Source organism: Delphinapterus leucas, chromosome 1, assembly GCF_059928025.1.
Source record: "Delphinapterus leucas isolate spDelLeu-1000000601 "Yukka" chromosome 1, BTC_Dleu_Yukka2, whole genome shotgun sequence".
Lineage (NCBI taxonomy): Eukaryota > Metazoa > Chordata > Mammalia > Artiodactyla > Monodontidae > Delphinapterus > Delphinapterus leucas.
In genome coordinates, this window is record NC_143129.1 from 40,872,700 (window position 1) to 40,882,918 (window position 10,219).

Genomic DNA, 10,219 nt, shown 5'->3' on the forward strand with positions numbered 1-10,219 from the left:
AGCCGGTCAGCCTGGAAGAAAAAGAGAAAACAGCCTGCCTGGGGGCGGGGGATGGCTGAGGTGACCTCAAGAGGACCCTTCTTAAAGGAACCGCCTAGGACTTCACCAACAGATTTCCCCAGGGGGACAATGGTGTGTTTGGGGAAATCAAGATGGTCTGCGGCGGCTGGCTCTCCCACGGCTTCCTGTGTCTAACCTTTCCTCCACCCTTGTGTACTGGTGCCTCTCCTCCTAGCTTTTTGCGCAACCTTGCTGACGTTCCAGGAGCTGAGCAGGGCAGGACTAAGTGCCAGGGCCCCTGAGGCCCAGAGGAGCTCCCTGCAGGGATCTTTCCCTCCTCCATCCTCAAACTGCTGGTCCGCTCTCCTGTCCCCTGCCCCCCCAGAGCTGGGAGAAGCCCACCTGGAGGACCTCAGAGGAAGAAGGAGGGTGAGGAAAGAGAAGGGACAGGCTTAGAGGGAGATTACGTCTGCGAGGTGGAGAGTGTGGGATGGCCGTGGCCAGTTTGGCAAAAGATTCAAGATGGAGTTAAGAGTGGGAAACCACACGGGGGTCTCAGGATGCTCCCCCACTGGCTTCCTAGGGGAGAACCTGGGTGAATGAGAGGTTATCAGAGGGGAGCAGGCTGGTTGATGCCTTTTGTAGAAGAGAATACCGGGGAAGAGGTGGAAAATGCATTAACTAAGGGCCCAGAAATCTGGGCTCTAGTGCTGGCTTTACTGGTGAGGTGGAAGGGGCAGCATTGCCTTTCTGAACCTCAGATTTCTCATCAGTAAAACTGGGGTACCATATCCTCCTCACAAGGTTTTCTGAGGATCAAATGAATAAATGGACAAGAAAGCCTTGTGCAAAATGTAAAGAGTGATGCAAACGTGAGTTGCTGTTGTGGATGAGACTGTGCCCAGGTGGATGAAGGTCAGGCTGGTGCATTCCACTCGGGGGGGGTCGCAGGACCCTGAGGCCCACCAGGACCTGTAAGCTTGGGCTGGGTGTCTGGCAAAACCCCACGGATGCTACCCAACAGGCAGGGAAGTGGGGGAATGAGGCTGCCCACAGTGTCTGTGCCCAGGCCCTTGCCTGGGCACTTAATATGCACCCAACAAATGCTTGCTGAGTGAATCAATAAATGCTGTTTCAGAGAAGACATGGGCAGAAAAGAATAAGAGCAATGGCACGTGACACACTTCAATGGGAGAAGTGAGAGACTGAGTGGCATAAGGTAAACAGCACAAGCTTTGGAGCCAGAGTGACCTGGGTTCAAAGATTCAGTTTCTTCATCTGTAAATGGGGATAATAACAGTCCCAGGTGTTTGCCATGAGGATTCAATGAGATCATGTCTGTGAGGTGGCTTGTCTCCTAAGGGCACCCAGTAAATCGGAACGGCGATGATTACTATGATTAAGATAGGAGAGCGCTTCCTTCCTCTTGGGAGAGACTATTCAGAGGCTTCCAGCCCTTTGCCCCCGGTAAAGCAGGATGGCCTCGCACCTCCTTCCCCTCCCCACCCTCTCATCGGATCAGGAAGGGTCCGACTTTCTAGGTGTTTTGCCTGGCGGGCCCTTTGGGAGCAATGAGTGGGGATCGTGACCCTCTGGAGGAATCCAGAGCTCCAGCCCGGCTTCAGAGGAAGACTCATCGTTTGGGGAGTCAATGCCTGGCCACCAAACAGACCACTTGTAAAGCAATAGCCAGAATTGTCAAGGGGGCTGAAGCAGAAGAGGGAAGAGGAGGCGATGGGAGATCTTGTTTCCTTGCTAAGCAGCAGGTGGTGATCCCCGAAGCCCCTTCCCAGGCTACTTTCAAAGGCTCCCAGTTCTAGTGGTGCGTTTGTGGGCAGAGGGGTTGGCAGTGTCTGATCGTACTAAACCTCCTAACCCGGCTCCCCCCCACCCTCCATTCCCCCATTTCCTCAGTGGCACCTTTCCCCACCCTGCACACTTCTCCCTGCCTTTTCCGTCCCGCCAGCCTCCACATTGAGTAGTTCATCAAATCCCATTGCTATTTCCTTCCGGTGTCTCTCTCAGGTCTTATCTCACACCTGGACTACTGCATTAGCCTTCTGACCGATTCCCCAGCCCACACCCCCTGCTCAGAAAACCTCAGCTTCCTCATTTCCAGGAGGATCAAGCCCAGACTCCTTATTTTGGCATGTTTGTCCTTACAGCACCTGGCCTTGTTTTGGTGGGCTCAGTAGATTTGTAGGTTGGGTCTGCCCACTCCATCCAAGCTGTCCACTCAGCATCCCCTGAGCAAGCTTCCTCGGTTTCCCCTCAGGGGCTCTGTCCACTCTTTCCTCCTTACCTGAGATGCCCTGACTCATTCTGCCTTTTTAGTCCTGCCTCTCCTTAAGACCTGCTAGGTTCCTCCTCCTCCCCTCTCCTCCCTCTCTTCCTTCTCCCTGCCTACCTGTTCCTCTTCTATGAAGACTTTCCTGACCACCCTGGCCTGGGATCTCTTTCTCCTTGAATCTCCTTTATTGGGACCTGTCCATCCTGTGCATCACTGTTGGCTTCCAGGGGAGGGAGGCAGGAAAAGGGGTGATGGTGTTGGAAATTCTTCTGAGAGCACAGATGAATTTGGATGACGCAGGACTGTTTCTGCCCCTGTGGGTAGGCTTTATACAAATGGGGTGAGACGCTACGGGCGTTCCCTCTTACACAGGCTGACAGAGGAGAGAAGATCCCTTGCTTTACTGGAATGCAAAATCTGCCCCTTTTCCCATATGCTCCTCATCTTATTCCAGAAATAGGGTGTTGAAGGGGAGAAGGCCCTGGGAGCTCTCCTAATCCTGAGTGTGCACTATGCACAAAAATGAGAGCCCAGCAGCCCGTCAGCCTCAGAAAGCTTGGCCCAGAGGGAACCTGAGGTCTAGGCAAGCCCAGCTCTCTCATTTTGTGGATGAGGAAACTGAGTCTCAGAGGCGGGATGGGAACTGAACCAGGCCTTTGACTCCAACTCAAGTGCTCCTGTTGGAAGGGGCCCAGACCTTCCAGAGACAACCCTGATCCTGCCCTCTGGCATCCCTGAGTGGCATCAGACAACCCTGGTGACCTTCCATTCCAGCCAGTGATACAGGACCTTCGTGAGGGCTCTGCTGGGGGTTCTGACTCCTCTCCTGGCCTTGGCTTTCCCAGGATAGGGACAGACAGAGTGGCAAATCTGCAACCACGCAAGCTGCCCCAGCTCCTGGTGAGGAGGTGCCCTCATCATACTTACTAATTCCAAGAATAGGGGTTGAGGCAGGGTGGGGCTTAGGCGGGGAGGTTACTTCATCCCCAGCCAGTCCTTCAGGTCTAGGAGGAGAGGGGGATGGGAGGGAGAGGCGGAAAAGGGTGAGCTGGCAACGAGGTGGGGGCACCGCCTCTCCCAGATGCTCCCCGCGTTCTCAGAGAGTTCAGGGGCTCCCAGGGACCCCCAGAGAGGGCTCCTACAATGCTAGGTTAGGGGTGGGAAGGTGAGAGAGGGGGCAATAAAGGGAGAGAGGTATAGGGAACGTGAAGAATTGATCCCTAGTTAAACAAACACACAGCCTTGCCAAATGATGTCAGCATGGCTGAAAAAAGTCGAGGGCTCTATTGCCATAGGTGTGTATCACCGGGTCTGGCCTCCCATCAAACGGTGTCAGCCCCTCCACTGCTTCCCATCCCCCACCGGATCAGGGATAAATAGCAGGTGCCATGTGACAATATTGAGGAACAAAAGGGTGCCCCTGCCCCTCCCCCACTGTGGAGGTAAGGAGGGCGGGTCCTGAGTTGCTGGAGAGACCTAGAGGGGGGCCCGTGAGGCTTAGGGGAAATAGAAGGTGAGAAGGGAAGAGGAGAGGTGGGTGTATGGACAATTCCCCAGGCTTGGCAGGGGAATGGGGTCACATCTGGGGCAAGGGGGATCTGGAAGTCTTGCAGAGCTAAGGAGCTGGGGGTGGGAACAAAGGGGAAATGGACTCTGTGGGGAGGGCACAGACCAGAGCAGACCCCCCTCTTGGGCTTCATCAAAATCTTAATTCCCACACAGTGAACTCATTCAATAGAAAGCCCACTGGAATCTCCTCCAAGTCATATTTCTGACTAGGTCTGTCACATTGCCCATGAGAATACAGTGGGCAGAGATGGGCTTGGGCACAGTGCCCAAGTTAATGCATAGAAAGTCTTGGAATGGTGCCTGGCCACAGTACGTGAGCAACAAATTCAGACTGTTATTATTACTCCAATTATTCTGGAGGGGTCTCTTCCTTGTTCCTCTGCAACCTCAGGCAAGTCACTGTGACTTTCTTGGCCTTCCTTTTCCCATCTGCTTCTACATGCCGCCCACCCTGCCTTCCCCATGCCCTTGTTCCATCAAAATTTCCCAGGACTGGGAAAAAAAATCTTTGTAGAAGAGGCAGGACATCTGGGGAGCAGGGAGACGAGGAACCCGTCTGTGGGGTTTCAGCAGGTCTGGAGGTGATCCTGTCATTGTGGCCCAGGTTGGCTTCCTCCTCAGCCTTGCCGGGTGAGTGAGTGTGTGTGTGTGTGTGTGTGTGTGTGTGTGTGTGTGTGTGATGGGGGGTGTTCTTTGATGTGCACATGTGCCAGGCACGGGAGCAACCCCAGCTCGGCCAATGCAGCTCAGGCTTCTTATCACTGGTCCCTACCTGGGCGATCGCTGTGTTCTGGGCAGAGGAAAGGTCACTTTCAGGTTTCCCCTTTGCTCTAGCTGCTGGTTCCTCCCCGCCTCATCCAGGGTGGGAACCAGAGGGAAAGGGCCGCCTCTGAGTGACAGCGTGGGTGGGATGAGAGCTGCAGATAGAAGAGGAGAGCTGGGGTCTCAGCTGGTGACCACATCCCTGGCAGGAAGGAGTGAGGGTATAGAGGCCTGTGAGTTTCCAAGGCATTTTATCACTACTCCTTTTATTTCTACTGTCCCCATGTTTCTTGGGAAAAGTTCCCACCCCCTCTTCACCCCAGCCTAATTCAGTAATGTGAAGGGGAGCACAAGATGTCCCTGCACTGCCTTCCTGCTCTCTGGCTGTCCTAGGGACTGGTATCCCCTGTAGGGGAGAGAGTCACTGCTACCTGCCCAAATCCCCACTCTTTATCTCTAAGCCTGCTCACCCCTTCTTCTCTGCTTTCCCTGCTGGGGATGGTTGCTGGGCTGAGGAAATAAGCTCCAGCAGAAAGGCATTTTCCAGCAGTGAGACCTGACCAAGGTCATGGGCCCCTGAAATGGACATTTAAGGTTAGATTCCTAGAGGTCTGTAAGGAGACTAGGGTGAGTCTCACTTGGAAGTAGGCCAGTGTACAAGGACCCCAGTAATGGGCCCGCTGCTCTGGTTCAAGGAATGAAGAGCTTGCTCAGCGCTGAGCTGGCCCCTCATTCCCTCAGGGAGCTCATTGGGATCAGATTTGGGTTGTTTGATTCAGTTCAGCACACGCTCACTAAGTGCCTGGTATGTGCCCATCCCTGGGAAGACTCTGGACATCAAGAGATAAAAAAAAGAGTCTACCTCTACCCCCAGGCTTTATATAGTTGAGCATTCCGGACAGTCGACCAGTCTCTGGGAGGTGCCCGGGAAGCCCATCCTGGTGGTGAAGGAGCCATGTGTGCTGGTCTTGGTGCTGCCCAAGGAGGGTCCTGCCAGGTTCTGAATGCCAGGGCCAAGGGAGGACTGGGGAGGGCCGTGGGGCTCTGGGAAGCCGTCGGGGGGATAGCCCCCCTCTTGGTCTGCCTGACTTGGGGTGCTGTGTCACTCTGAGGGGCACGGCCTTAAAGCTGGTCTTCCTCCCGGTGCCCAGGCCCGGTGGAGTCAAGTGTCATGGCGGCGGGGGTGGTGGTGGCGGTGCTGCGTTGTGCTAGAATGATAGAAGATTTGCTTGGCCTAGTCTGGGGAGCCCGTGGGCTGATTTTGAGGAGTGGGGGCACTGCCTGAGGGTGATTTGGGGCCCCCTCAGAGCTGCAGGATGAGGAGTTAGGAGGCTGGGAGCCAGTGGAGCTGGTCCCACCCCTCCTGAGTTGAAGCATGCACCTGGGAGCCGGGTCCCTGGGTCCTGCTCCTGCCTGCCTGATGGAGCCAGTCCCTTGCTCACCCTCTCCTAATCCTCACCTTCCCCTCCTTCCACCTCCTCCAACCTCTCAGGACTCATGGAGACACTGGGGACACACGCAGCCCATGCAGGGGCCTCGAGCTGGTGGAGAAGCGAACGAGTGCAAGAGGACGTCTGGGGGGCAGAAGGAGGGGGTAGACAGCCACACAGAGCAGGCCGGTGAGCCAAGCATTAAGAGCTTTTGGCTTCCAAGACTTGAAAAGAAAGGGAGAGGTGCAGCCAGCAGCTTCAAAGGCTGGCGCCCCGAGGAAGCTCCAATATTTTTGTTGTTTCCTCTGCAAAGGAAAGAAGCCCTTGCAAAGGAGCTGGCTGTTTCTCCTCACCCCATTTGGGGGTCCGGCAGACCTCCTCCACCGGACCTTCCATCCCACAAGCTCCCTTTGGCCCCCTGCCCTGCAGCTGAGGTCCTGACATGGGAGTGAGGACCCAATGGGCTTCTCCGAGGTGAAGGGCTGGGGGCTGCTCTCAGACCCAGGGGGCCCAGAGGCTCCTTCCCACTTGTGCCCAGGTTGGCAAACAGCCACCGCCATGATCGGCTGGTTCCTGTCATCCCTCCTCTCACTGCCCCCGGTGCCCGCCCTCTTCCAGGGATGACCCCCAGCCCAGGGGGTGGGCTGGGTGGGGCTTACCAGTGGGTGAGCAGAGCCGGCTGGGCAGGGCTGCAGGTGTGTCTGGGGAGCGGGCAGCCGAAAGGTGTTCCAGAGGTGTGCGAAAGGGCTCTGCTCAAATAATCCAGGGAGGCGTTTATAAATAACTTTACCTCAGGGCCACAGGGTGAGCCCCGGCTTCCGATTGGCTCAGAGGGGAAGTGGTTTTGAACACTACACCGTAGCTAAGCCTGAGGAGATAGGAAAAGGAGATAAGGGAAGAAAGGTCCCAAATGAACAGCCCTTTTTTTGTTTTACCTGAGGAGCAGGGCTGTTTGATGGGAGCTTGGCACTTCCTAAATCCACCCTGAAGACAATAGGTCACATTCAGCGGGGCCCCCGGCCTCACAGGCTCCCCCAAGGCGGCCAGCAGAGGCTGAGCAGGGGACAAGGCAGACCCCTCTCCGAGCTTGCGTCCTGTTGCTTATGGGGCTGGGGTCAAGCCAAATAGCTTCTTGGACAATGGGACCCATTGAGGCCACCAGGGAGGTGGGGTCCTGGGGCTGCTTGCTTTGAACGTTGGAGAGAGGGGGGTGTTGAAGGGGGACAGTAGACCTCTGAACACCCCTGAGGAAGGCCACAAGCCATGTTTTGGAAGGCCTTGAGGGTCCTTGAGAGGTTTGGGGCAGTGGTGGAGACCTGGTTCCCAGCTCTGTCCTCAGCCTTAGGTCACTTGTAAGCTCTGTGCCTTGATCTATCCAGCAGTGCAATGGGGAAAGTATTCCTTGCCCTCCTAACTTCCCAGGTAGGGTGCAAGGGGTGCATGGGGGTTTGGGATATGGTAAAGGCGCTCAAGAAACTGGACTTACAACAATTGTATGTAAGGCGACCTGAAGGCTAGCAAATCTCTAATTCATAGGCCTCTGTCACGTCCATGAAAGAATGTCCACCTCGGTTGTGGTTCTGCTCAGGCTGCTGCCTGCCTTCTGGGTTAGAGCTGCCCACCCACCCCGTGCTCACTGACCACTGTGGGAGAACCTCAGAAAGGGCAGACAACTGGGTTGGGGGAGTTTCTTGGCATATTTCCTGAGAAGGGGAGTCCCCCAGCTGGTGCCAGGAGCCCCTTCTTTCATGCATCTGGGGCTGCACTGCCTTAGACTGAATTGTCCTCCCACCTCTCCAGAAGACAACAGAGGCTCTGAGGTGGGCTGGAATCAGTACAGGGGGCTTCAGTAAGGCACCCTGGAAGTTAAGGAGAAAGTCCCGCTGAGAAATGAGCTAGCTTCAGCACATTATAGGGACTCAATAAATATTTGTTGAATGAATAAAAGAATGAATTGTCTGCAAGCCCAGCCCAAGGGAGAGTCTGTAGATGCATTGCTTGTGGGGACTAAGGAAACACCCAAGGTCACTCAGAGTTGTCAGGGTGTACCTAGGGGCCTGAACATGACTGAAGAAAGCTGGAAGGCAAGCCACCCAAGCGTGTCCTGCCCCCTGCTGAGGGCAGGTGGACACTTCCTCCAGCAGCCCTTCCCCAGGCCCCTGCACTGGCTTAGCTGCCATGTGCCCATGGCTCCCTCTGCTTCACCATGGTAATAGTACACTGATCACAGTGGATGGAAGTTATGCATTCAATTGTCAGTCTTTCTCCAAAGACTGTGAACTCCAGGAGGAGGGCAGGAAAGCGCCTGTTTCGTTCACTTCCGTATGCTTACCACATAGCCGAGTGCCTGGCACTTAGCAGAAGCTCAATATAGATTCGTGGAATGGGTGAATGACTGTGTGATGGAATCTTCAAACAAAGTAGAACCAGAGGGCCAGAATTTGCCCATTCATCTCCAGCACTGTCCAGTGGCATGGGTAGCGTGACCTGTTCTAAACTATGAGTGGACAAGTTATCAGATTCCCCCTATAGCCAGGTGACAGTGGCCACCAAGATCAAACAACTAAGATCCCTTGCTTGGATACCATGCCTGCCAGGGAAACCTTTTGGTTGTACTTTGGTTCCTTCAGTGCAGAGAATGCACTGCCCAATTACTGGAGCATCTGGGGATGCCTGCAGGTACATTTCTCTCTTTTAAATGACCCATGAACATTCTGGTCTACTGATTGGTCTAATGTGAGTTTTGTTCATGTGAATCAGTCTCCCCTGAGTCTGATTGAATTTTGATAATGACACTGGGTTTTCACACAGGTTATCTGGTTTAATTCTCATAGCAACCATGTGATGTAGGCATGTTACTCTCATTTTTCAGAGGAGGAAACAGGTTGACTAAAGTGAAATAACTCACCCAAGGTCACAAAGACCTGGATGGAAGAGGCAGGAATCTAATTTGGATATTATGGCTTCAAATCCTATGCTTAGTCCATATTATCACTTTAGTCTTTGAACCTACAAAGCGAAGGATGGCATCCACCTTATAAAACTCCACCTTTTAGACACTTTCAGCCTCCCCATCAGGTATATCTCCCAAGGTAACTTGGATGAAGATGGCAGAGGCCTCCAGAATATGTTCTGGGGCTGGGAACTTGTTCACTCTCCTCCCTAATCCTTCTCCAACTGTCTCAGCAAAGTTCTGGGCAGGTAGATCTTGTATAATAGAGACAGAAAGCATAGGTGAGCCACGAGGGTTCTCTGAAGTCACCAAGGGAGATGGATGGGCAGGGGCCTCAGAGTCTGGGGACAGTCATGGGAGGGAAGCCCAGGAAGGAGGAAGCCAGACCAGAGGCTGGGGAAGCAGAGGACAGGAGGGAGAGAGGCTGATGACTCAAAAGGGTATCTTAGGGGTATCTTGGATAGAATTAAACTATTGGACACAGTTAGGGCTGGTGGAGGGAAAACAAAGCAATGGAGAGATAGACAGACAGATGGCAGAAATGACAACACAGAGAAGAAGAGGCAGACTCAGAAACCAAGAGCAAGGGGCAAAGAGCACATCAACATCCTAGCAGCTCACAGTCTTGGTTTTTGTTAAATCATTGCCTGTTTTTCATGGTGAAGTCATTTAAGCATCAACCCTATACCTTTCTCTGGAGCATATAGATTCTCCTTTGGTAACAACCTACTCCAGCCTCACCCCTAGAGTTGAAAACTGTATTTGTTCATCCATTCATTCATTCACTTAAAAACCGCTATCCAGTGCCAGGATGCTGCCCTGGGGATACTGAGATCAATAAGGCCCAACCCCTGCCCTGAGAAGATCCCACTCTGGGGGGAAGACAGGGAGGTGAAGAGACCATTGTCACATGGGAACACAGAGTGCCATGGCCATGCAGAGGAGAGGCTGAGGAGATGGGGTGGGGTTGGGAAAGGCTTTCCCCAGGCGGGGACACAGAAGGGCCTATCACGTCCAGAGCCTGAGACCTGAGTTCTAAACTCCACGTGGCCACTCCCAGGAGGAAGTGGGATAGGGACTGTTCTGGAAGCACTATTTTTATAGGGAGAGTCCCAGCTTGTCCCCAAGACTCTGACTCCCAACTCCATTCCAGGTTCTCTCTTTAAAGCCCATCCCTGGGTTCCCGTCTGACCAGAGCTCCAGCCCTATTCTTCA